Below are 25,139 nucleotides of genomic sequence, written 5' to 3'. Positions count from 1 at the left end.
GCTGGCTTTGGAGCTTCTTTCACTTTATTTGTTTCCTATCACAACTGTGTTTGTGATTCTTACCAGTAGAGGGCAGATTGTGGGCCCTGGGCCATGCCTATTTGGTTTCTGCTGAGTCTCAGGCCTCAACACCGAGGCCAATTTTCAAAGCTAGGGCGGAGCTCTGACATCATTCTTCAGGAAAAATACTTGGACCCATAAATCCAATCTTCTTCTGATTACTATGTTGGAAAAGACGCCCTGAAACTCTCATTCTGATCACATCTAAATCTTTCTGTATGCCCAGATAAGTGTCAAGCTGCTGTGCAGATGTTGTAATTTGTTTTATTTCCTTTATCCAAATCCAACCTCCGCCTCTCACCGTGTCTCCTGCCTTTTTCTGTCGCAAGGCTCTTGAGTACTGAATCTGACCACAGACTGCAACTGACACTGCACACACACAGAAGCTCGAGCGCTGTAAATGCTGAGTGTCGAAGGGCCGAGTGTGTGTGTGTGTGTGTGTGTGTGTGTGTGTGTGTAATTACTTATAAACAAGAGCTATCACGTGATATATGTGATATATTGCTGAATAACTAGTGAAAACGTGGAATATATTACTAAATGAGTGGTGTGTCACAGACGTATCACGTGAGCGGTGGGTGGCCTGCCCCGCAGAACCAGTGTGTCCTCACGTTTTTCAGACAGTTAGGACCCGGGCAGTGGCTTCTCTTCACTCTAGACACCAGACTCGGCCGCGAACTGATGCAATGAGCAAAGGAGCTCAGGAAAGCCCAGCTTCAGGTCAAAAACCAGAAACGGGAGCGGAAGACCACAGGTTATGACTCAGGTTGGACAGCGCCAGCAGCTACAGTTGAGGAAATGTAGCCCTCGAGATCCCGCTGTGCTGCAAGATGGAAGGAGGCTTGAGTGAGACATCAATTTGTAATGAATTTGCTCACATCAACATCCGGCGCCACTGGCAGTCACAGCCGTCATCCATCACCACAGAATTAGGTGAGCTGCGCTGAAATGCTGTTTGCTGTTTTCGGCAACTCAGAGGTGGAGTTTAAACAACTGACATGATTTACCTAGATTTAGGAGATCTCTGAACTTCGTGACGTCTTAGGCGGCCACCCCTTTTTAGCACCAAGGAATTTCAGGAGCTCAAGACCAGCAGGTGGAGCTCTTCTCTGTCTGGGGTAACCAAACCTAAGCATTAGAGTATCTGGTTTTGAACAAAAACGAGAAAGCAGACACCACCTTCAGATTTGTAGCTTAAAATTTAATAGGTTTAATCACAATATTGTCACAAGGTACAAAAGGGTACAATGGTCCAGTGAAAACCACCCTCCTGCTCCTTTCCCCCCCATCACTCATTTTTGCTTCCCAGAGTAAACGCTGTTAGTAATTTCTTATGTATGCTCCCAGAAAGTCTATACATATACAAATATCTAGTTATTTCTTCCTCTTTCTATTTTGAGATATAGAAAATCTACAGAAAAACTGTAATGTAGGACAATGAGCATGCACCTCCCCTTTCTCTGGAAACATATGACTAGCAACATACGGCTATTGTGCATTGCAATGTGGCTAGTACTAATTTAGGTGTTCTTTTAGCATCGAATACATATTGGATTTTTAAGCCTTAGTAGGCAAATAAAGTGTGAGATACTCAAAACATTTTTGCATTGATTACATTTTAAAATGGTAATAATTGCATTTATTGGGTTACATAACATTAAAAATGATTCTACTTTCATTTTTTTAAAAAAATGTAGCTACTAGAATATGTTAATTATACATGTAACTTGCATTATATTTTTATTTCCAAGTACTGATCTAGAGTCACAATTGTTAATATTTTGCCATGCTTGCTTTCTCTCATTCTATATTTTTTCATGAGTCATTTGAGCTTAGTTGCAGATATTGTTTCACTTCTAAATACATTGCCATACATCTCCAACGAAGAAGCAATATAATTATCACACTCTGAAAGTTTTAGTTTAATATAATATTGTTATTTATTATATAGTCAGTAATCCAAATTTCCAATTATCCTAGTCACATCTTTTATAGTTCTTTTTTTCTTTTTATCCAGGATTCAATGAATGATTATATCTTGCATTTAGTTGTTAGGATGATAGTTTCCTTTCTGTAATCTGGAAGAGTTCCTCCCAATCGTCTTTCTTTTAAAACATTGACCCTTTTGAATGGTGGAGGGTAGTTGTTTCAGAACATCTCTCAACTTCGTTAAATATTTATTTTGGTAGAAAAACTGTCGTAGGTGATATAAGTACATCATATCAGAATACACATACATCATATCTCATTATCTGTAATGGTGTATAGTCAAATAATGCTCCCCCCACCCCCAAGAAATGTCCCCAGAACATGTCACCTAAAATGACAAAAGGAACTTTGCTGATGTAAATAATTCAGGAAACGTGAGATGGATGAAATTATCCTGGACTACTTGGATGGGACCAAAATCATCACAAGGGGCCTTGTAAGTGAAAGAGGCACAAGAGTCAGTTTCAAAGTGATGGGATATACAAAAGGTTCAACTAGCCATTGCTAACTTGGAAAGTGGAAGAAGGGGATCATTCAGGTAGTTTTGAGAAGCTGAAAAGATGGGAGACAGATACTCCTCTAGAGTCTCCAGAATGAAAACAGCCCTACCAAATCTCCACTGAGAACGGTAATATAATAAATTTGTTGCTGTCGGAACTATTTTATAGAAGTTTTGGTTTTTTTTTTTAATAGTGGGGATTGAACCCAGGGGTTCTTTACTACTAAGCCACATCTCTACTCCTTTTTATTTTTTGAGACAGGGGTCTCACTGAGTTGCTCAGGGGCTTATTGAATTACTGAGGCTGGCCTTGAGCTTTTGATCCTCCTGCCTCTGCCTCCTGGGTCACTGGAATTACAGCTTACCATCAGGCCTGGAATGTGGTAATTTTTATATCACTAGCAGGAAACTAATATGGTAAGTTAGATTATTTGGTTAAGGTATCTGCCATACATTAATTTCCAGAACATACGAAGATCTCAAACAAAAACAAACAACAACAACAACAACAAAACCCCCGAATAACCCAATCAATAATGGACAAAGAAACTAAACAGGCACTTTTCAAAAGAAAAAATACAGTCAACAAACATATTTTTAAAAATCTTCATCATCTCTAGCAATCAGAGAAATTCAAATTAAACCTACTCTGAGAATTTACCTCACTCCAACCAGAATGGCAATTATTAGGAATACAAATAATGATAAATGTTCGCAAGGATGTAGGGAAAGGGGCACACTCATATATTATTGGTGGGACTGCAAATGAGTACAACCACTCTGGAAAGCAATATGGAGACTCCTCTAGAAAGTAGGAGTAGAACCACCATTTGACCCTGTTGTCCCACTACTTGGTATATATCCAAAGGAGTTAAAATCAGCATGCTACAGTGATGCAGCGACATCAATGTTTATAGCAGCACAATTCACAATAGCTATGCTATGGAACCACTTAGATGCTCATCAATGAATAGATAAAGTAATTGTGATATATATATATATATATATATATATATACATATATATATATACACATACATATATATAATATTCCATTATATATAATGGAATATTATTCAGCCATAAAGAAGAACAACTTTATGACATTTGCCAGTAAATGGAAGGATCTGGAGACTATCATGGTAAGTAAAAGAAGCCAATTCCCCAAACTAAAGGTTGAATGTTCTGATATGTAGCTGCTAACCCACAACAAGGAAGGGGGATAAAAGTAGATTAGACAAAGGGGAATGAAGAAAAGGGAGGCAGGATAGAAATAGAAAAGACAGTGGAATGAATCTGACATAACTTTTGTATGTACATATATGAATACACCACAGTGAATCTCAACTTCATGTACATCTAAAAGACTGGGATCCTAATTAAAATAAGATATATTCCATGCTTGTATAAATATGTCAAAATAGATATCTACCATTATGTAAAACTAATAAGACTAAATTTAAGGGGCTGGGGTTGTAGTTCAGTGGTGGAGTGCTTATCTAGCATGTGTGAGGCCCTGGGTTCACATCTCAGCACCACATATAAATAAAAATAAAGTTCTATCAACAACTAAAAAAAAGTTTTACAATAATAAACTTTTAAGAATAAATTTTTAAAAATAAAATGTCTGCCATACTTCTCCACCATAAAGGTGCCTTTTACACTTGAAATTAACAATTATTGGAAAAGCAACTATCACTTCAAGTAACACTTTTGAGACTGTAGTATGGTTCTGTTCTTCAATTTTCACTTCCACTGATGATCATTGCCTGAATCAATGATTGCTGTAACATTTGCAAATGGTGATATTTTTAATTTTGTCATCTTCTGTAAAGAACTTTCCACTTTTTATTTACTTTTATGCATCTTTTTAAATCATACATTCTTTCTCTGTTTTATTAGTTATTTTTCAAGGTATAATAATCTATTGCTGGCATTATTCATTTAATGTTCAAATTGCCTCAAATTTTGCCAGAAGACAGTCCCTCCAAGCTAGTTCCTGTACTCTCCCTGTAAGTTTTTGAGCACCTCTTAACTTTCTGGCAAAATATGGTTCAGATATCCTCTGTATTTTATAACTTAGGGAGAATTAACATGTCCATGCAGATATCTATTCTTTTTAATTTCCATTTTATTTTACACAAGTAAAAGTATAATCTACCTACTCTAACTTTTTTTCACAATATCTTTTGAAAGATACCCATTATTATCATGGTATTTCCACATTATTTTTGATGGCTGCCTGGTATTCCGTGGTGTAGATTTTTAAGCAGATCCATATCATTGGGCGCATAGATTGTTTCCAATCTTTTGCTGTCACCAAATTACAACAACAAATAAACTTGGATCAACATAATTAAGCACTTAGTTTTTATTAATTTTCCCATAAGTGATTCACCTTTATAGAGTGCCAATTTCTGATTGAAAATGTTGTTATATACTAGAAGAAAACTGATATTTAGTTCAAATTCAGTTACAATTTATTACAAGTTTATTTTTCAATTTGATGTCCATCTGACTCAGCTATTCTTTTGCTCATTAATTTGTTCATCCATTCGACAATGTTTATTGATTCTAATAAATGCCAGGCAATGGGTAAGGGGCCCCAAATTCACCAAGGTGAACAAAACAGGATCCTGACTTTACAGTTTAATCCAGTGGGACTCAAGTCACCAAGCAATTACAGCATAGAAAAAAAAATACATCACTTACACTTTAGTAAACTTACTTAATAGGTTAAAATACGACTTTCAGCATGCATGAATACCAATAGAACTATGAAATGGTACAGCAAACCTAGAAAATAGTAGGAAAGTTTCTTATTAAAAAAAAAAAACATTCTCTTACCATATGATCCAGCAAATAAACTCTTGGGCTCTTGTCCCAGAGAAATGAAACTTACGTTTGCACAAAACCTGCACATGAATGTTCATAGCAATAGCTTTATTTATAATGCCCCAAACTGGAAACAACAGAAAGGTCCTTTAATGGGTGAATTATTAAACAAAGAACAGTACATCACACCATGGATGTTTACCAATAAAAGGAAGCAACTATTGATACACATAAAAATATGGATGGATATCAAAGGAATCATGTTGAGTTTAAAATAAAAAAGCCAATCCGTGTGGTTATGTACTGTGCGATTCCATTTATATAGCATTCTTGAAATCATAGAGACAGAAACAGATGGTTGCCAGGAATTAGGGATGTGATGAAGAGGAGGTTTGATATGACTGTAAAGGGGTGGTTCATGGGAGTCTTGCAGTGATAGAACAGTCCTGTATCTTATTGTGTTGGTGCAAGATTCAATATGCACAATAAAATTGCACATGATACAAACACACATGCACACGCGCACACACACACACACACACAGAATTTATGTAAAACTGGTGAAATCTAAACAAGCTCTGTGGATTGTACCATTGTCAAATTTCTAGTTTTGATACTGTAATGCAGTTATGTAAGATATTACCATGGGCAGGCTCAGGCAGGTTGGGGGGACCTCAGGTGAAATGTGCAACTTTGTGTGTGTGTGTGTGTGTTTGCTGTTGCTGTTTTCTGGTACTGGGGATGGAACCTTAAAGATACTTTACCACTGAGCTACTTCCCTATCACTTTTTTCCTTTTTATTTGTATTTATTTATTTAATTTTGAGACAGAATCTTCCTAATTTGCCATCCTTCTGCCCCAGGAGTCACTGGGATTACAGGCTTGTGCCAACACACCCAACCCTCCCCTACCTTTTCTGCATAATTTTGTGAATCTAGCATTATTTCCTTTAAAAATTTTACTTTTTAGAATATTCACCATAGATTCCTCTCAGTAAATTCAAATAACCATCATTTTTGTCATATTAAATTTAGAGGAAAAAAGAGAAAAAAAATAAATTTAGGGATTCATTTCAGAATTATAAACTATGTCTTAGCACCAATGACTTGGTGCCAGCTTATCTGAATGTTTTTAAGAGTGTAAAAAAAAAAAACATAAGATGAATTCTCAAGCTATCAAGCAGATTATTTTTAGCAGAAATAAGACAGTAGAAATCTGTTCAAAACCAGATATTTTAAACAATAGTTGTGAATAAAAGAAAAACTAAATTTACTAGGTTTATGGTAAAAAGTTAGCCCTAAGTTCAATGATAGCAATCCACTTGTATATGTATCAAATTTTTTTCTCAGTACAAAATTCTTTCTCGGATTCCTTTCAAGTGATAAAATGATTTCCATCTCCTCTTCAGACTTATAAGACATTGAGAAAAGTATTGAACAGTGGTCCATCCACAGAAGGATCCTTCTACATTCTTCTCAAAACCCAAGATGGTATTTTAATGAATCAATGAACCAGAGATCCCAGTTTGTGAAACTGAGCCACTGCCTTCAACACTATAACATCATGAACTCTTTTCTACCTCCTCAGAGGTGGGTGGCCACTCACATGCCCACACAGATGTCATCAGTGTTTGTGGCCTATTGTCTCAACCAGCCCCGGTCAAGCATATGAAAGGAGGTGTTTCTCTCTGTTCTAGAAAAAGCGGAGATGTCCAATAGCCTAAACTCTTTTCCCAATGCACAAATCTCCACTCCTTTGTAGGGAAAACTTAAGAAGTTTCAATACTTCCAGTGGTTGCAAGTTCACTACTTATCCAGGGAACCTTTTGTTTGGCAAATTGTCAGAGAGGTATTTGTCAATATTCTTGGAATTCCAGTTCTGTGAGAGGTTACCAGTGATGTGTTTGAAAACAACAAAGGAGCTGGGCATGGTGGTGCATGCCTGAAACCTCAGCAGCTCAGGAGGCTGAAGCAGGAAGATTACAGGTTTGAAGCCAGCTTCAGCATCTTACTGAGGCTGTAAGCTACCTAGTGAGACCCTGTTTCAAAATAAAAAATAAAAAAGACTGGGGATGTGGCTCAGTGGTTAAGTGCCCCTGTGTTCAATCCTGATACCAAAACAAACAAACAAATAAACAAACAAAGGTCAGGGCAGATGAAGTGACTTCTCTCATTTTTTTTTCCCCTTTAAGAACTAAAAATATCTCTGCTTCTCTGTATCTATCCTAAAGTCTCATCAAATAAGTGTTGTTTATCACAGAAAAAGTAAGATGACTGTTCAATCTAAATTGTCTTACAATGGTTTCTGTCTTTTATCAAATAAAGAAAGGTCAGTTTTAAATTTAAAAGAGGCCCTCTTATCCATGAAACTAACATAGCATTACATTTCTTTATTAGCTCAGCTTTTACCAAGCATATTTCATTAGCCAGGTATAGAGGTGCTAGAGATATACTTTTAAAAACCTTTATCATAATATCATATATTGTTATAGCAAAAACTAACTTTTATTGATACCACATTCTAGACTTTAGTCTAAGCACCTTTCATGAATTATCTTATTTAGTCCTTGTATATACCCTATGAATTCAGTATTCTTATATCTCCCCTTTAAGGAAAAGGCAACTGAGATTAAGTAATTCACCCAAGGTCAGCACTCCATGGAGGTGTAATCTGAAAACTTAAAGATTACTATGTTCTTAAGAAACAGATTGTCTAATGAGGTTCAGTTTGAAGTGAACTATTTAATGAACTATCATTTCCCATTATTTTATGCATATCTTATCTACCAACTAAAATTTGACCTTCTATTCTAAAATTTTCTGTAATAATGAAAATGTAACATTCTGTACTGTCCAAATGGGTAGTCATGAATTTTGTGTGGCTCTTTAGAACTTGAAATATGACTAATGGGCTGATGATTCAAAATTTAAATTGTATATAATTTAAATGTAAATGGCCCCTCATGTCTAATGGGTACAATATTGAATAACACAGATGTAGATGATATGGAAAAGTCATATCTTGTCTAATTTTTCTATAAAGACAAAGCTTAGATAAGTCAGCAAAGGCTCAGTTAATAGAATGAGTGAAGAATCCTTTAGGAGAAAGATTTCCCCCAAGCTGGGGAGCAGAAATTTTTTATTATATCAGGACTTTCACTGTAATAGAATGTTATAATTAGCATTGACACAGCATGTAATCATAGAGGAGCTCATGAAGATAGTGAAGATAGTAACATTACTTGTAGTGCTTTTGAAAGGTTGACAAATGTTTTATAAGTGACAATCACTACTTTTAAAATAGTTATATATCTTTGTTGGGTTAAGAACACACACACACACACACAAAAAAAAAGGATTACCGCTTGCTTCTTGACAAAACATGAGGTCCATAGAGAGAAAAAGAAGGGTGCTGCTCTTGGTGATGAAAGAATGGAAAACAGTAAAAAGAAATTGTAACTCAATGGACATTTTCTGCAGAGACATCTGGAACTTATAATTTTCTTTTTAAAAAAAGAGTAACTGCCAAATTTTTCTTCCAAGTGACTTCATTCTGTACTTATACATTGCTATATATGCATACATTCTTAATTAGGACACAATATCATGAGTATCATTTGACAATAATGCAGGGCTTTAGATCAGCCAAAGATTCTTAGGAAGTAGCCTAGTCATGGGCCAGTCTTTCCTGACCCAGCGCAGTGCAGCTCTCACACTGCTCCACACCCAACCTCCAATTTGCTTAAAAGAACTCAGCTAAAAACATATCAAAACTATTGTATCACAATTTGAACTTTATATGCAAAATGGTGGTGGCAGGGGTTGTTTGGTCCTATTTTAACTACACTTAGATTTCAAAATCATAGAAGTATTCATCAAAGAATTGTGGAAGCAGCTCCAACTTTCTGGATATATCATGCCATGCTTTTGTGTATTTAGTTATTTTCTGATACATTAAATCAGCTTTGATATTTAAGAAAACTAATTTTCCCTCCTTGTTAAACACTAAATGATTAAAAAAAAAAAACCCACAATGCCTTTACAAAGAGAGAGCAAAATTTCATTCTTCACACTTAGACCAGAAAGATGCAAACCCTATGTCCATATTTATACATGCTCACTGCAGAACTGGGTTATGATTCCATATTTGCAAGACGGTGTAACATCACCACCTGCCACTGAAATCCCAAAGCCCTCGACTGTTAAATGCTTTGCTCCGCCTTCCGGAGAGGCTATTACAGCCTAAGCAGCATCAACAAGGCAAGGAGGAGGCCCATATCTACTTTGTCTAGATGGCCTCTGACACACCAACTTATCAGACCAGCTACACGATCTTCGGGGAGGGTCCGCCCCCGCTTTCCCCAATGCCCAGGCCTAAGGGTGAACTTCACCGCCAGTTCCTCCTAGTCATTTTGCAGTGCTAGTCATGGGACTGTAGAGGGAACAGCATCTAATGCGGATGCAAAACCCCACGGGTATAGGCCCTGCTGCTGATGTAAACCTTTGCACAAAGATTCTCTCGGGTCTCTGCCAAGAGCTGGCTGGACAGCCCAATTGCTACATTCCTATTGCCGTAATGATTGCAATTTGGCAGCATCCAGGATGTTGTACTGGGGACGGGAGGGGGAGGAGATGGTGGGCCCCTTTGCTAAGCGCAAAGCCGGAAAAGACAGAAGGATGAATTTATTGTGGCCAGTCGTCCCTGAACTGGAAGGAAAAGTCAAGGGGCTTTAAGGCTCGAGGAGACGCTCTAACTCCAGCTTGCTCTCAAAGCTTTACATCCCACGAAGAGTGGGACCCAAGGCCGGCCAGCTGTAGAGGCTGCCGCCAGGGGCGAGGTAAGCAAACCCCCCCAGGTTCCGCGGTCAGCTGCCTGGCCAACAATGCGCTCTCGCTCAGGAGGCGTCACAAAAGGCCAAGGCCTGCCGGAGGCCGCGCGCGCAGTTCTCCGGGGCGGAGTCGCCAGGTCCGGGCTGTGGCAGCCAGGCTGCAGCAGCCGGGGGGTGACCCGGCTACCTAGCCTTCAGCTCGGAGGTCACGGTCGCAAGGAGGATGCTGCAGCTACAGCCTGACCCTCGGATCCTGGCCACCGAGCTCCCCGGCCCCCGCCGCAGCGGAGGGGCGCCGAGCGTGCCGCGGGCCGGGCGGAGCTAAAGGCTGGCGTCTGCACCGCGTTGCGCCACCCGCAGCTCCCCGCCTTCGGCCGGGCCCGCAAGCTTGTCGCGGCGGATGCCCTGACCGTGGGCGCAGCTGCAGGGGCGGCGAAGCGCCGCGCGTGGGCGAGGCCTCGCTGCTGCTCGCACCAGCTCCGAAATCCGAGCACCGCGGGCGCGCGCTCCGGGCGCTCCTTCCTTCGGCCTTTGCTCCTCCTCGGCTCCGGGTCCTCCCCTGACCCCTCCTTCCACCCTCCCCGGAGGATGCGCTCCCCCGCGCCCAGCCGCAGAGGCCACCGCTCCCAGAAATGCGTGCGCCCGAACCCCTTCTCCCGGACCCGAGGAGCCGGCGCCCCCGCCCTGTAGGTAGGTGGGTGAGGCGGGGCCCAGCTTTCGCGGCCACCCGCAGCTTATGCTGCTACCGGGGAGAAGCCAGGGCAGGGGCCAGGACCCGCCAAACTTGCCTCCCGCTAGAGCTCGGCGGAGCACTCGGAGGTGTGCTAATGGCGCTCGGCGCAGCCCCCTGTTAACCTGAAACACTCTTTTTCAGCTCGGGAGGCCGATTGGGGGCAAAGGAGAGCGTAACCCTTCCCGCCCACCCCCTGGGGACCGGTGGAGTGAGGGCTGGGCGGAGGTGGGGAGGACAGGTTGGCATGTGGTTTATCTGGGGAGAAGACCGTTGGATTTTCAGCAGCTCAGGTAGAAATATGTCACTGCATTTTTTTTTCAATTAGGTTGGCAGAAGCGTTTTTCTTGTCTTTTTTCGCCCAAACGTGCAGAAGAGCAAAGCGTTATTTTAGCGGCTTATGAGAGTGACTGTGGATTGTTGTGTATTTCACAGTTGGCCGGATGGCATATGAAATTGACGGCGCAAACCCTTATCGTCAACATTTTAGGGCCAGCCTAATTAGAGGTCTTTCTAAAAGTCAGATTATTCAGGAGATGGATGAGGCAGAGATATTCCGGTGTAGCCTCCTTAGATAAAGCCTCCTGCTTACAGGAAGGATGGGTTTAAGAGTAGCAAGTTTGATACAGGTGTCGGGAGTTGAGGTTCTGCTGGAAGGATGCACCAGCTCAGCCAGCAGAGGCAGCCTTGTGCGGAGCCCAACTTGTAACTATGTGTTATGGTTAGCATTTCTGAAAAACTGGCTATGAAGTCTTATTTCCTCGCTAGGTGTAGAGTTCATATAGTAGAATTTTTAGTAAGATTCTTTGTTCACAGGCTGTCGTTTTTTATTACATGTAAAACAACAAGGTTTAGAATTTAAGTGATCATTGTAAACTCAATTATATATTCACATTTTTAAATTTAGAGATTTACAAAACTTAATCATTATAAATAGAAAAAGGACAAAAATCTTCGTGTTTTTTTTCCAACCCTGCGTCTGATGAGTAGTAGATGCTCATTATTTGCTGAGTGTACTGTTTTGAACTTCATCAGAAACCCACAATGTATTTTTTTCCTGTGGTCAGGGAAATTTAACTGGATTTTGTACAAATAGGCAGAATTGGTTATTTCAACATTTATATTTGAATCCTGGCATTTTTAGGATCACGTGCTGTTGTTCTATGTTTTATTAACTGAGGCAATTCTCCCTCTTATTTCATGTCTGAGGCTGTAAACTTTCCAGCCTCATTAGTGATCAAACTTGTGATTTGGTTAATAAGTGACATATTAACTTCATTTTAGAGGTGGGGTGTGGTTTAAAGGTAAAAACCAAACATTTAGATGTGTCTGTGATTCCCAAGTGATTCAGAATATGTGATTTAGATACAATTTACCCCCACCCCCTAGTGCTTGGGGTTTGAACAAGTCCTCAGGCATGCTTCACAAGTGCTCTACCACTGAGCTACACTTCCAGCTCTAGATACAAATTTCTAAATTCTGAGGATTGCCAACCAGGGAATTGAGGAGTTTGAGAGATCCAATGCCTTCCTCCTTTCAAATGCTGTTATTTGGGGGCAAAAAGAAAAAAGAATCAAGGATTACTGCATTACATTTCATTTGCTTTACTCTTGCCCTATGATATTTTGTGTTATGATTTTTGTTTATATTTTCATGTTGCATAAATATATGAGTCAGTAGAAACTTCTTTTTGGTCTCCACTTAACAAAATTATCTGGGGGGGGGAATCTCATTTTCTTTTCTTCCTTTGTCATCTTAGTACATCATTACTCCTCTGGCTACATATTAAAATTTTTTAAAAAACTTATTTTCACCCAATATGGTAAACCATATTTTCTTATTATTATATCTCAAACCAACTTGAGATAGGTGAAGGGAAAATACTTTTAGGTAAAAGGTGGAAAGACTTGGGAAACAAAGTGGAAGGGAACTTATGAAAAAACCTAATTTGTTATCATTTTTAAAACAAAGTAGATGCCCCCATGCAATAAAGATAATTACATTTTACACAATTTATAATCAAGTGTTTTGAGTAGTTAATTTACATTGTTCCTCCTTGCTCACTTTATACATTTCAGAAGAGCCCTCCTCTATGGTTACAATATACTCTTTGTTACTTATAAACATTTGTTCATTTGACATCTGGAAACTGAGCACTTAATGTGGTATAACTCTGGGCCTTGGAATCATAAATAATTGCAGAATGGAAGAGGCATTTCTTTTCTTTGTGTGTGTCCTGCATCCAAATGCGCAATGTTTCTGGGATTGGGTGACTCACTTCTTGGGTCCTGTCTCTAGAGCCCCCTGTAGCCCTGACTCCACAAACACCCAAGGAATGCAATCCTAGAACCTGATTTATTGTCTTATATCTTTCTGAGTCTTCCTCAAAGTTTTATTTTAGAAAACCTCTTCTTTCCTTGCTAAATGTCATTTGCTGTCCTTTTAAAATCAGCCTATAATTCGCTTTTTGTGTAAATTAAACAGAATTCACTCAATTCACAAATATTAGAATGACACGGTTACAATTGCAGTAAAATATACAGGAATACATTTGTATAACTTTGAATTTCAAAGGAAGGAAATATAGATGGTTGAGGAATAATTCTTGTGTGCTTGTCTCCCCTCAACTGGAATAGAAAATGCCTTTGTTTCTGCACATGCCAGAGAATATGTATTGTCTATTTGTAAATTTGATCAGAAGCTTATTTAAGAAAAACGATGTTTACAGAGGTTCAGCTGAACAAAGTTCATAATATCCACCAATTCCCTTCTAATCTTAGTTGTTAGGCCAGGAGTCTAGTCAGATCTTCAGAAACTGTGAACTTGGTTACTGTGTTTTACATCCTTTAAACCTCTGCCCCCATCCTCTATCATGTCCACATTGAGGGATTTTTATCATAAAGACAAGTGAAAAGAGACCCACTGTTGTATCACTATATAAGTGGTTATGATCATGGTCCCTTCTACTGTTCCTGTATGAATACTCTTGCAAGAAATTCCATTTAGCTGTAGATGCCAAAGAAAACCTGTTCTTTCCTAAACAATTAATGTGTTGTCTTGGTTTTTACATTATGCAAAATGAGAATCATATAATTGATTGTTTTCATTTCTTACTTGGCAATTAGAAATAGTAAAATTTGGAACTCAATTGTAATAAAACCACCTGAAAACCTAGAACCTAGAAAAAATAGCAATGTTCTAACTTTCCCCTTTGATCTTGAGTATATCTGTTTTACCTTGTCTCTTTTGATTCTGATTTTTATCTAATTATATTTTCACAAATTATTGAATTATATTAAGCTGACTCACATCCTTTGTGAACAAGGTACAATATAAAACATAAAACCAAATAAATGAAAACATTTGAGTTGATCCCTGGATGCACTGTGTTTTTAATCAACAAGCTTAATCAATAAGTTACTTTAAATGTGTTTTCAATAAGTGTTATAAATTTAGTGTTTGAGTTATATATAGCCAAACAACATTACATGGTTTTGTAAAAATGAATTTCACTTATTTTTTTAGCTGTTAAGTTTATGTCCATTCAATTTAAGTCATCCCGTTTAAGTCAAATACATCTGAAACCACCTGCCTTATACGTTATATGAAACTGGGAGATTCTATATGATTTTTTAAAAGTCATTTTTAGCCAAAGGGCTGGCCCAGACTAGCTCAAAACTCACCAAACCAAATTGGAATCTGACCTTTACATTGGTGATTCATAGGCATTTTGATAAATCAGATATTCTTCTCCGAGTTTCTTTTATTTACCTTGAAATTTAAAAGATTGTGTTTCCTGGGCCAAGTGACCAGACTTTTTTTATCCTGTGTTTTTAAACAACTATTAGGCTGGTTGAATGTTTCTAGTTACCATTATGTGATTCCAGGTTAAGTTTGGTACATACATCAACAGGGAGGTTGCCTCTTATCAGGTGTAGTCTGAGTCATTGACATAAAAATAATCTGATTTCAGACGTGCAACTTCAAACATAGGAGGAAGTTTGAAGAGGGTTTTACATGAGACATCACATTCTGAAAACCTCCATATCTTTTTCTAAAATTTATTTTTTTAAAAAAATAGGTAATACCTTCATGTGGTTTGAAAGGTATAAATGAATATGTATCTGCTTCCCCTCTCCATGAGTAATGGTGATATCAGTTGAGAATATTGTAGTGACATTTTATGCATTTGTGGCAAATATAAATATAAAGCCTGCTAATTTGTCTCTTAACCATTTTTCTGATTGATTTCATTCCTATTACCCTTGTCCGGTGCCTCAGATGTTTTGACTGTGATTTGCATTCTTCTTTCCTTATGTATTTCAGCTACTGTTCTTTCTAAACTTCCCTGTTCAAGCCTTCTAAAGAATCCCTATCATACATCATAGTGTTTTGGGTCCTGAAGAATTATCTTCTGTCCCCTGCCATTCCTGGGATTGTCCTACAGATCATTCTTTGCTGAGATCCCTTCCTGTACTTCTGGAATACTTTAAAATGTCTGATGAAAGTTCAAGGTCACCATGCACCATTACAATACCATTTGCCTTGCTTATGTAAAAACCCCAAGATAATCATGTAGTATTGTAAGACCAATTGTCACTTCCTGCACATGCCTGGGGTCCCTCCATGCCAGTCCCTCTCCATGGAGCACTCTGTCTACCACTTACTGTTAGCAAACCACACTCAGTTCTGGGGTCACCTCCAGGGCCCTTTCTGAGTTGAGATTTCTTAGCTCATGGAAACTTCTACTGTAATTTAGTATGGCAAGTTGACTTCTCTACTGAGAATAAGGATTTCTCATAAGTAGCAAAAGTGCCTTTCTAGTAAAAATTAACTGATTTTGTTAGCATGTAAGATTAGTTTAAAAAGAAAAAAAAACTGAAGCTTTTATTTAACCATTCATTCCTCTTGTCTCCCTACCCTACCACCCCTACTTCAATCTAACACATACCCATATTATTTTTAGCAGCTCTGGCTTGCTTCACTACTTCTCTCTGAAATGTTGTGTTAATGTTCATTAAAGGAAGTTTTTGTATTCGTTAGGGCCCTCGTTTGGGAGAGTGTCTTTTAGGCCTCAGTTTTGAGGTTTCCTCTGTCGTTGGTACCTAAAGGGGCTGAAGGCTTCAAATGGGATGTCACTAAAGATTAAGGATCTAACAGAAAAAATTTTATGCCTGAGAGACTGAAAGTATTAGACATTAACCCTAACAAATGACCTGAACCATCCAGAGAGAATAGCCAATCCTAAAAAGTGACTCCTAAGTATGTAAGTGAAATTTCAAATTCTAATCAAAATAATTAGAAATATTCTAAGTGTTTGGTTTTATTGCAAAGTGCCTGGTTTTATTGCAAAGTGCCTGGTGTGAGGTAATTGCCACCCCCGCACGCATTAGGGACGGAACCCAAGAACAACTCTACCACTGAGCTATATCTATCCCCAGCCTTTTTTGTTTTGAGACAGAGTCTCCGACTGAGCTTCCAAGGATAGCCTGGAACACTCGTGATTCTCCTGCTTCAGCCTCCCAAGTAGCAGGGATCACAGGCGTGCCCACACCCCCATGGTAATTTGCTTTTGATGACTGATTAACAGAGCATTAGACAGCAAGAATAGATTAGAGGAAAAGGGACCAAGGGGAGGGAGGAGGGGAGAGAAAGGGGAAATACTGGGGAATGATATTGGCTAAATTATGTTGTCATAAATGTGTGTGAATATATAACATTATGTATAATTATAATGAACAATAAAATTATGGGGAAAAACAATGGTGAGAAATCAAAATATAGCTGAATCTATAAACAACTGAAAGAAAAAAACCCAAAAGTTTCAGAGAAGAATTGAAAAGCATTTGTTTAGCCCCATTCATGTGAAATTTTTGATTGATGATTATCACTAACCAGATATACCTTGATGAATAGGAATAATTCATGAGACCATTCTTTCGTTGTGAGATCCCTCTGAATCTTCCTGTATTCTTCTGTAATTTTGACCTCACAACATCAGGTTTACTTATTTCTTTTCCCAAACATGTTGATAAGAGTAATAAGAGTGGAAATATTTTAGAATTGGATAAGGATGGCATTTGCTGTATGATATAAGTCACAGTCCAGACTATTCATCCATCTGTTGGAGAGGGGCTGGTCAGTTCTGTGGTCTCAGGTACATATAGGTGATCCTTTTCACTAGCTTCTAGTGATTCCTCCAAGATAATACCTATCTGCTGAATTCCACTGAAACAAATATAGCAATGTTTTGATTTTGTTGCTGTTCTCTTTTGGTACTGGGGTTTGAACCCAGGGGTCTCTACCACTGAGTTATATCTGTAATTCTTTTTATTTTCTATTTTGAGACATGGGCTCATGAAATTGCTGAGGATATCTTGCTAAATTGCTGAGGCTAGCCTCAGACTTGTGATCCTCCTCCCTTGGCCTCCTGAGTTGCTAAGATTACAGTTGTGAGCCTCACTGTGCCTTCGCTGTCTTTGGTATTTTCAATCACAAAATATTTCCAGATAATTTCAGTTTAATATGCCATAGCTTTTATATATATATAAAATAAAAAAATAGAAACAGAAAATTCACGAAACAGGAATTAATGATAGAAGAGACATAAAAAATATTGTCTTCATTGCATCAAAGAAATGCAGATTATTATAATTAGATTTTAAAAGTCAGCCACGTGCTGGCAAGGGTGAGGTGGTTTTATATCTCACAGATGGTGAAAGGGTATGTTGTTATACCTTAGATGGAGGGCAGGTAGGCTCATAATATCACTTGGTCCACGTGATTGTATTCTGAGTATATTCTAAGAAAATAATCAGAGCTGATGTTGATGTTTATTGATGAGCTCATTATCTCTGCAAAGCAGGTGGTATGGTAGAGGGGTTATGAGCAGGGATGCTGGAGTCAGTTACCTAGCATGGAATCCCATTCCACCCTTAACCACCTATGTGCACTTAGGCAAGCTACTTTCTCCCATACCATGATTTTCCTCATCTGTCAGATGAAGATAATAATAGTATCTACCTCCTACATCATACAGGGAATTAGGTAAGTTGGAACTCTGCCTGGCACAGAGTAAGCAATTCTTTATTAATTATTATAAAGGGAATTATGAAAAATTTAAGAAAAATCTAACAATGGAGTAATTTTTAAGGAGATAGTGCTTACATATGATAAAATATTTAGACATTAAAATAATGGTTTTGGACAATATTTAACCACATGGGAGATGTTCCTAATAATTAAGTTAAACATCAAACTGTATGTATAGAAGAAAAGACAAAGTGACCAAATATTAAAGCTCTTTTCCCATTGACTCATCAATTATAGATGATTTATATATTTTTTCACATTGTTATATTACAATGATAATTGTTAAAATTATTACCAATAATGTTTCACATAAGTTTTATATTCCTATTCTTTACCAAATGCATATTCATTTTGACATAATCAAAATTTTACTTTCTCTTCCTCTTTTTGAAGCTGCTAATATTTCACTTCCTCAATCCCTTCACCCACACATCATCTGCTTGGTATTTTCTTACATTTAGCTTGCTTACTTTGTGTATAGATCAGCCCTAAATCCACCCCCTTCTCCCTCCCTCCCTCCCTCCCTCCCTCCCTCCCCCCCCCTCTCTTGCAGTACTGGAGAAATGAACCCAGAGCTTCACAAATGCTAGGCAAGCTCTCTACATCATTTTAACTAGCACCCAACCTTATATCATAGAAGAATAACTAGGCCAAGTGAAATGATTTATGAAATTGTGTTAGTGGTGGCTTTCTCTTGGGAAGTTAAGCCAGAGAATACTGCTTAGGTGATGATGACACCATATCCTTTCCACATTTTACACATTCAGCCATACCTCCCACTCCCACTGGATACTGGGATCTGGATACTCAGTAATTCCACGTGTACAGGAGAGAAATTCCAGCCTCCAAGCTACCTCCTGCCCTCCTTTTCTGAAGTTTCTTTCACATTTCTTTAAAGTCAGTCTTCCACACCAGACTGATATTTAATTTTATGAACACTGTCCAAGCTATCTATTTTAATATAATTTCAATTCTTTTGATAAATATGTTTTTTTTTTTTTTACCACAAATGAACTAACAATTGACTCACATAATTGCTAAGTTCTTCTTGCAGTAAGCTTACAGGAGTTGTGTTTTGCATTATTCTCTGTTCTTTGGTTTTCTAGCACAGCATTATCCACATACTTGTACAGGAAACACAGGAAGATTCGATGCTATTGTGTTGTTGACATTTATAGAAATGATTGATGAGGTTTTGGTTCTGTCTTCCCCTTTGCACACGGTTCTCTTTTCATATTTTCAAGATCAGCATGTTCTGTCATTTCTTTCATTTTTTTTGGTTGAAGATCTGATAAGAGATTTTTACTACAAAAATCTACAGAAATAAAGGGCTCAATTAACAGAGAACACTGCAGTTAGCAAATGCATTTATAATAGGGTCTAGTAGTATACAAATTAATCCTGGTTACAAGGACAACTCTATCATCAACTATAAAACATGGCTTGTTTCATCTCGACAATTTCATGAATCTGTCAGAGAATAGATTTAAAGTTCACAAATGTGAGAATATCATAGATCTTGCATTTCCTAGAAAAGACCAAATCCTGATGTTTTCACAAATCTACTCTGATAATCTAGACCAGTAGTCTAGACTCCATGAGGTGTAGAGAAGCAATTGTTAGGAGATCTATATCAACTTTTCTTTTGCTTCTATTTTTTTTAATATCTTACAATGCATATATGGGTGCAAAAGACATGTTTTTATAAGTAAAAATTTAGGATTTCATGCTCAGATACTTTCGTTGATGTGGAATAGGAATTTTAAGAGTGGAAACCACTAACCTAAGTAAAAGGCAAGAACTTATTGTTCCATAACCTGAAATAAGTTTCTGTTACTTAGCTATAACAAGTAAAACAATGAACTTAACCATGGATTCTGTGTTCAGCCTAAACAAGGAGTTGTGACGTATGTTCGTGAGCACACTTATGCTCTATGTCTTTATAGGGCTTTCAGTCTGGTTGGAAAGAATTAGAAAATGACACAAGGTAGCATAAATGTGCAGGAAGGAACCCAGCAACATGATTTTTGTTAGTGTAAAGTTGCTAAAGAAAGTGTGATATTAGTGGCATACAGGGTAATGCTGCTTTTTTAGAATATTTCAAAACCCATTTTATGTTAAAATATTTCTTTGATAATGAGATCAGTTCTTAGTCTGCCTACTCAGGTAAGTTGTGTTTGAATTATCTCTTGGATATTGATGTCAACTGGATGAGCTTCCTGCTCCAATACTTAAAATACCTTTATAAGAAGAAGTGGCAGAATAGATACAGTATGAAAGTAATCAAATTTTTTGAGTAGTATTCTTTTGGAACAGTGATAGTGTATAAAAGTAATTTAAGCTTCCTCTTCCTGTAAGCAACCTGAAGTGATCTGTGAAAATGGTCCACTACTCTCTTGACCTAAAAAAACACCACAAAATCATGCAGATAAAGAGGTTCAAATCTTCGTATTCACTTTTAAGAACACTCATGAAACTGCACGGGTCATCAAGGGTATGCCCATCTGAAAAGCCACCAAGGAATACAGCCACAAACCGAGGAATACCTGAAAATCAGAAAGATATAACTTTAAAGAAGCAATGTGTGTCATTCTGGCCTTACAGTGGTGGAGTTGGAAGGTGTGCCCAGGCCAAACAGTGGGGCTGGACTCAGGGCTAGTGGACCAAAAAGTGCTGCATTTTTGCTGCACATGCTTAAAAATGCAGGGAGGAATGCTGAACTTAAGGGTTTAGACATAGATTCTTTGGTCATTGAACACACCTGGGTGAACAAAGCACCCAAGATGCTCCACTGTACTGAAAGAGGTCATGGTTGGATTAACCCATACATGAGTTCCCCCTGTCACATTGAGGTGATCCTCACTGAAAAGCAATAAATTGCTTCTAAACCCGAAGAGGAGGTTGCACAGAAGAGGAAGATATCCCAGAAGAAACTAAAGAAACAAAAACTTATGGCACGGGAATAAATTCAGCATAAAGTAAATTCAAATAAAAGTAAAAGGATGTTAAAAATTTAAAATCAGTGTATTAGTTTCCTAGGGCTGCCATGACAGAGAACCACAGACTTGGTGACTTCAAACAGCAGGAATTTTTTTTATAGTTCTGGAAGCTATCTAAAGTTGTCAGCCCTCTATGAAACCTTTAGAGAAATCCCCCTATGCCTCTTTTAGCCTTTGGGTGGTTTTCTGGTATTCCTTGGTTTGTGGCTACATTACTCCAAGTTTGCCTGTCTTCAAGGAGCTGTTTCCCTGTGTGTGTATCATGGCCAATATAAGAGTGTCAGACATATTGGGTAAAGGGTCCATACTACTCCGGTATGACCTCATCTTAATTAATTATACCTGTAATAATCCAATTTCCAAATAAAGTCACATTATGGAGCACTGAGGACCATGACTTTAACTTACCTTTTTCAGTGTGACACAATTCAATCTATAACAATAATATGAGAGTTTCCAGAACAACACATTAGGACAGTGCATAAGGTGTCTAATGATGTTTTCTTAGCTAACACCTGAAAGCCATGCAGGTTGGATATGGGTTAAATGACAAATAGCCTCAGCTATTGGTGTCAGCTAGCTGCTTCTGACTCTGGGCTTTGGTATCTCAGGCCTTAAATAAAATTATTCATGTAGGTGGTGTTATATACTGTGTGGTTTTGATCTTCCTGGTAAAACTCCATAAAGTTGTTTGTGGATCAGGATGTTTACAAGGCTGTATTGGGCCTTTTGTTTTGATAATACTGCATAACAAACTGCAAACCTCAGTGGCTTTGATTCACAAATACTTATCTCACACTCATGGACCTGTAGGTTGACTGCAGTTTGGCTGCTCTTGGCAGGGCTGGACATGGGAGGGCTGAGCTGGACTTCAAAGCTGAGGCTGTTCAGACAGCTTCAGGTCTGTTTCTTATGACTTTTTCCTGGGACTGAAGTGGAAGAAGGAAAATCAGCTACCTGGTGCATACTCTTCTGATAGCAGAAACTTACTAGGTCTCTTCATGTCTTGTGTCTGAATAAATAGCACTGTTAATCCACATACTCTATTGATCCAAACAAGTCACATACCAAACTGAATGGTGATGTATACCTGCTTTCTGTACTAATTTAAAGCACCAAACGTTGCATAGCAAAGTGTATGGATATCTAATTCTAATTCTGTTACTGTGAGGGAAAGGAATACATTGAGAACAACAATCCAGACTATTGAAGAGCCATTTTTCTTTAGAATTCTGCAAGAACTTTTACATCAACTCAACCAACTTGTCAAAGAAAATGTACATAAACCATAGACTTGGTTTCTTAACCTAGTCTCCTGAAAAATTATATCTGAATATTATATGCTTAATTTTTTTTTCCAGGAAAAGTCCAGAGTACTTCACAAAACTGATTCACTTTCACATTGGTCACATTTCCTGCCCCACAGATACTTGTTAGCCTTCTTCCTGAGCCCACATTAGTGCATCTACCACATTCTGTATTGACCGAAGCACATTATTTGCCTTTCCATTGTCACCCCAAACAGATGAGACAGAATCTGGTAGAATTGCTGTCTTCTTGAGTATGCTCTGATAGAGAACATTTTCATTCAGGATAAAACTGTTTGCAATTCACGGAGGTGATAGTTGTATAGCATTACTGACATACAACCATGAATTATAGTTTTGGAGTATGTCCCACTCCTGAGACTTTCCCAAATAATGTTGGGTCCATGTTACCTGGCCCCTTCTTCATCTCCCATTGCACTTCCTCTGTGCATTGTACATTTAACATAAAAATTCCAGACCCTTTTTTTCTTGATTATTTTATGTAACTCATTGCCCTTGTCAAAAATAGGAGTTTTTTTTTTCTTTTTTTTTTTGCTGGGTGCAGTGGTACATGCCTGTAATCCTAGCAGCTTAGGAGGCTAAGGCAAGAGGATTGCAAGTTAAAGGCCAACCTCAGCAACTTAGCAAGGCCCCAAACAACTTAGCAAGATGCTGTCTTGAAATAAAAGATAAAAAGGGATGAGTATGTTGCTCAGTGGTAAAATCCCCAGAACCTTAAAAAAGGGGCAGGAGCTTCTTGAGAGCATATTGAGTTCTTTTTGTGTTCATAGGTTTTAGACCCTATTTATCTAAATACTAGTAGAGTGGCAGGTATAAAGTAGGTTTTTCAATGCTTTCTGTATTAAAACCACTCATAAATATTACACAGCACTACTAACTGAATATTGACACTTAAATCCTCCATGTGAATAAATATGCTGAAAGCAAATTACAAGGAGTGATCATTTTTAATTTTTTATTTTACATTTTTACATGTTTGAGCATATTGTCACTGTATTTTGCAAACATATCCAATCTCATATCTCAACCACAACTGAGACAGATGTGATCTTTTCCTAGGTGAAATGGCATTTCATCTGGTAAAGTAAACCCCTTGTCTCTTATGATAAAGTCTCAGAAGACACATTTAATCCTCAAAACTACTATTTACAGGCCATATGTGTTTTTTGGAAAGACATTTCCTTTATTTTAAAACACCTTTTAACCATTATTTCATTGATTTTGTTTTCATTAACTCTTTGAGATCCATCCACTAGACAACCCCACCAAACAAGGATAACAGCAGCCATAGTAATAGTTGCGGTGGCTGCAGTACTCACTTATTTCTCTCCTGGAAGGAGCTGAAGGAGTTGGGCATGGTGCAAGACCAGGACCCTGGCAGGGCTGGAGGCCTTTGCCGTGAGTACAGGTATAGGCACAGTGATTCACGTGGGGGCCTGTGCTCTGCAGGACTTTGGGGAATAAAACTGAGATCTGCAGCAATAGAGAAGAAAGAAGATTTTATTCCTTGATAAGGCTAAAAAAATGTCTGTGGAAAAGTACAACAAGCTAGAGAACCTATGATATAAGGAATGAGTCTGTCTGGTGATATTAAAATGAATTCCAGAAGTAATTGAAAACAAGACTTTTCTTCCCACATCACCTCTTTCTTTCTTGATGCTTGGAGCTCCTTATGTTTAGATTTATCTTAGAGTCACAATAGTAGAAGGTGCCTCCAAAAATCTGATACGGGCACCAGATTTTCCCCAACTTGTGAGGGGCAATCATATATAAGCAACAAGTACCCAGATTTTTGTTGTTGTTGTTGTTGTTGGGAGATGAGATCAACAGAATAGACTCTATTATGCTTTTGTTGCCTTCAATAACTTTTCATCTAATTTGATGCAGATGTCTTCCTTTAAAATACCTTTTTATGAAAGCAAAAAGCTGTTCAGAACTGACTTTTATATGTTACAAGTATTAATGAAAGAATGAGCTTTAATACATTCAATATCTTTGGTAGAATTTTTACAGAACCACAAGTTTTAGTTCTAGAAAGGAGCTACGATTCTAGTGTTTGCCCAAAAAACAACTTTTGTAATTTAAAATCAATAAAGAAATTAAAAAAAATTAGAATCCTAAATTCTGGTTCTCTGTATTTGTCAATTCTGTTTTCTGTAGGAGAAATAATTAGATTGGCAGAAGATTAACATTTTGAGATAACAGAAACAAAAAAGAATTACCAACTGCTAACAGAAATATTTCTGGCATATCAAACACACTTCTGAAAACTTAAGAGATAATTCACTTAATTCGGGGAATTGAGAGGATGTACTTAACTCTTTAAATTCCAATCAGCAGACAAATATTGATTGAAGGCACTGACAAGGTCATTGCCATACATTTACTAAGTATATCTAACCTGAACTCAAGTTGGTATTTACATCCTGAAGGACAAGTGGCTTGAAAGCTGGTGGTTAAATCCAGAAAGAACCATAAGTTGATGTGAAAATCCTATATGGTGATATTATTAGTGGTTCCTTTTTTGGTATTAGACAAGAACTGATCATTCTGGTAAAACTCTTATGGATTGGACTCAGGTTTGATCTTGAAAAAAATCTTTCTCAACATGAGACTCCTTTATCCGAAAAACATAAGAATATTAACTCCTTTATATAGCCATAAATATTAAATAACACTGGCATTTAACAAAAATTTGGTGTACCTTGTCAATGTTCAAAAAATGTTATTTTTTTAAAAAATGGGGATAAATTTGAATCCAGATTCACTGAAATGCATC

At 37.9% G+C, this 25,139-nt stretch overlaps 1 protein-coding gene across 4 annotated transcripts in view; it reads left to right on the top strand.

Annotated features, from left to right (window-relative positions):
* Nucleotides 1-10,065: 10,065 nt before the first annotated feature.
* The window catches only part of Ncoa7 (nuclear receptor coactivator 7), a 139,196-nt gene continuing 124,122 nt past the window's right edge, over nt 10,066-25,139 (top strand). For 2 of the 4 annotated variants that reach the window (XM_005335375.5, XM_005335374.5), the window contains exon 1: nt 10,324-10,901. The gene's annotated coding sequence lies outside the window, so the exon portion shown is untranslated. Of the gene's footprint in view, nt 10,221-10,323; nt 10,902-25,139 lie in introns of those variants that run through there. The other 2 variants (XM_021733320.3, XM_078019233.1) reach the window with 2 other exon arrangements.

This window comes from Ictidomys tridecemlineatus, chromosome 8 (assembly GCF_052094955.1).
Source record: "Ictidomys tridecemlineatus isolate mIctTri1 chromosome 8, mIctTri1.hap1, whole genome shotgun sequence".
In the NCBI taxonomy this organism is placed as follows: Eukaryota; Metazoa; Chordata; class Mammalia; order Rodentia; family Sciuridae; genus Ictidomys; species Ictidomys tridecemlineatus.
This window is presented reverse-complemented; position numbering and strand designations above follow the sequence as displayed.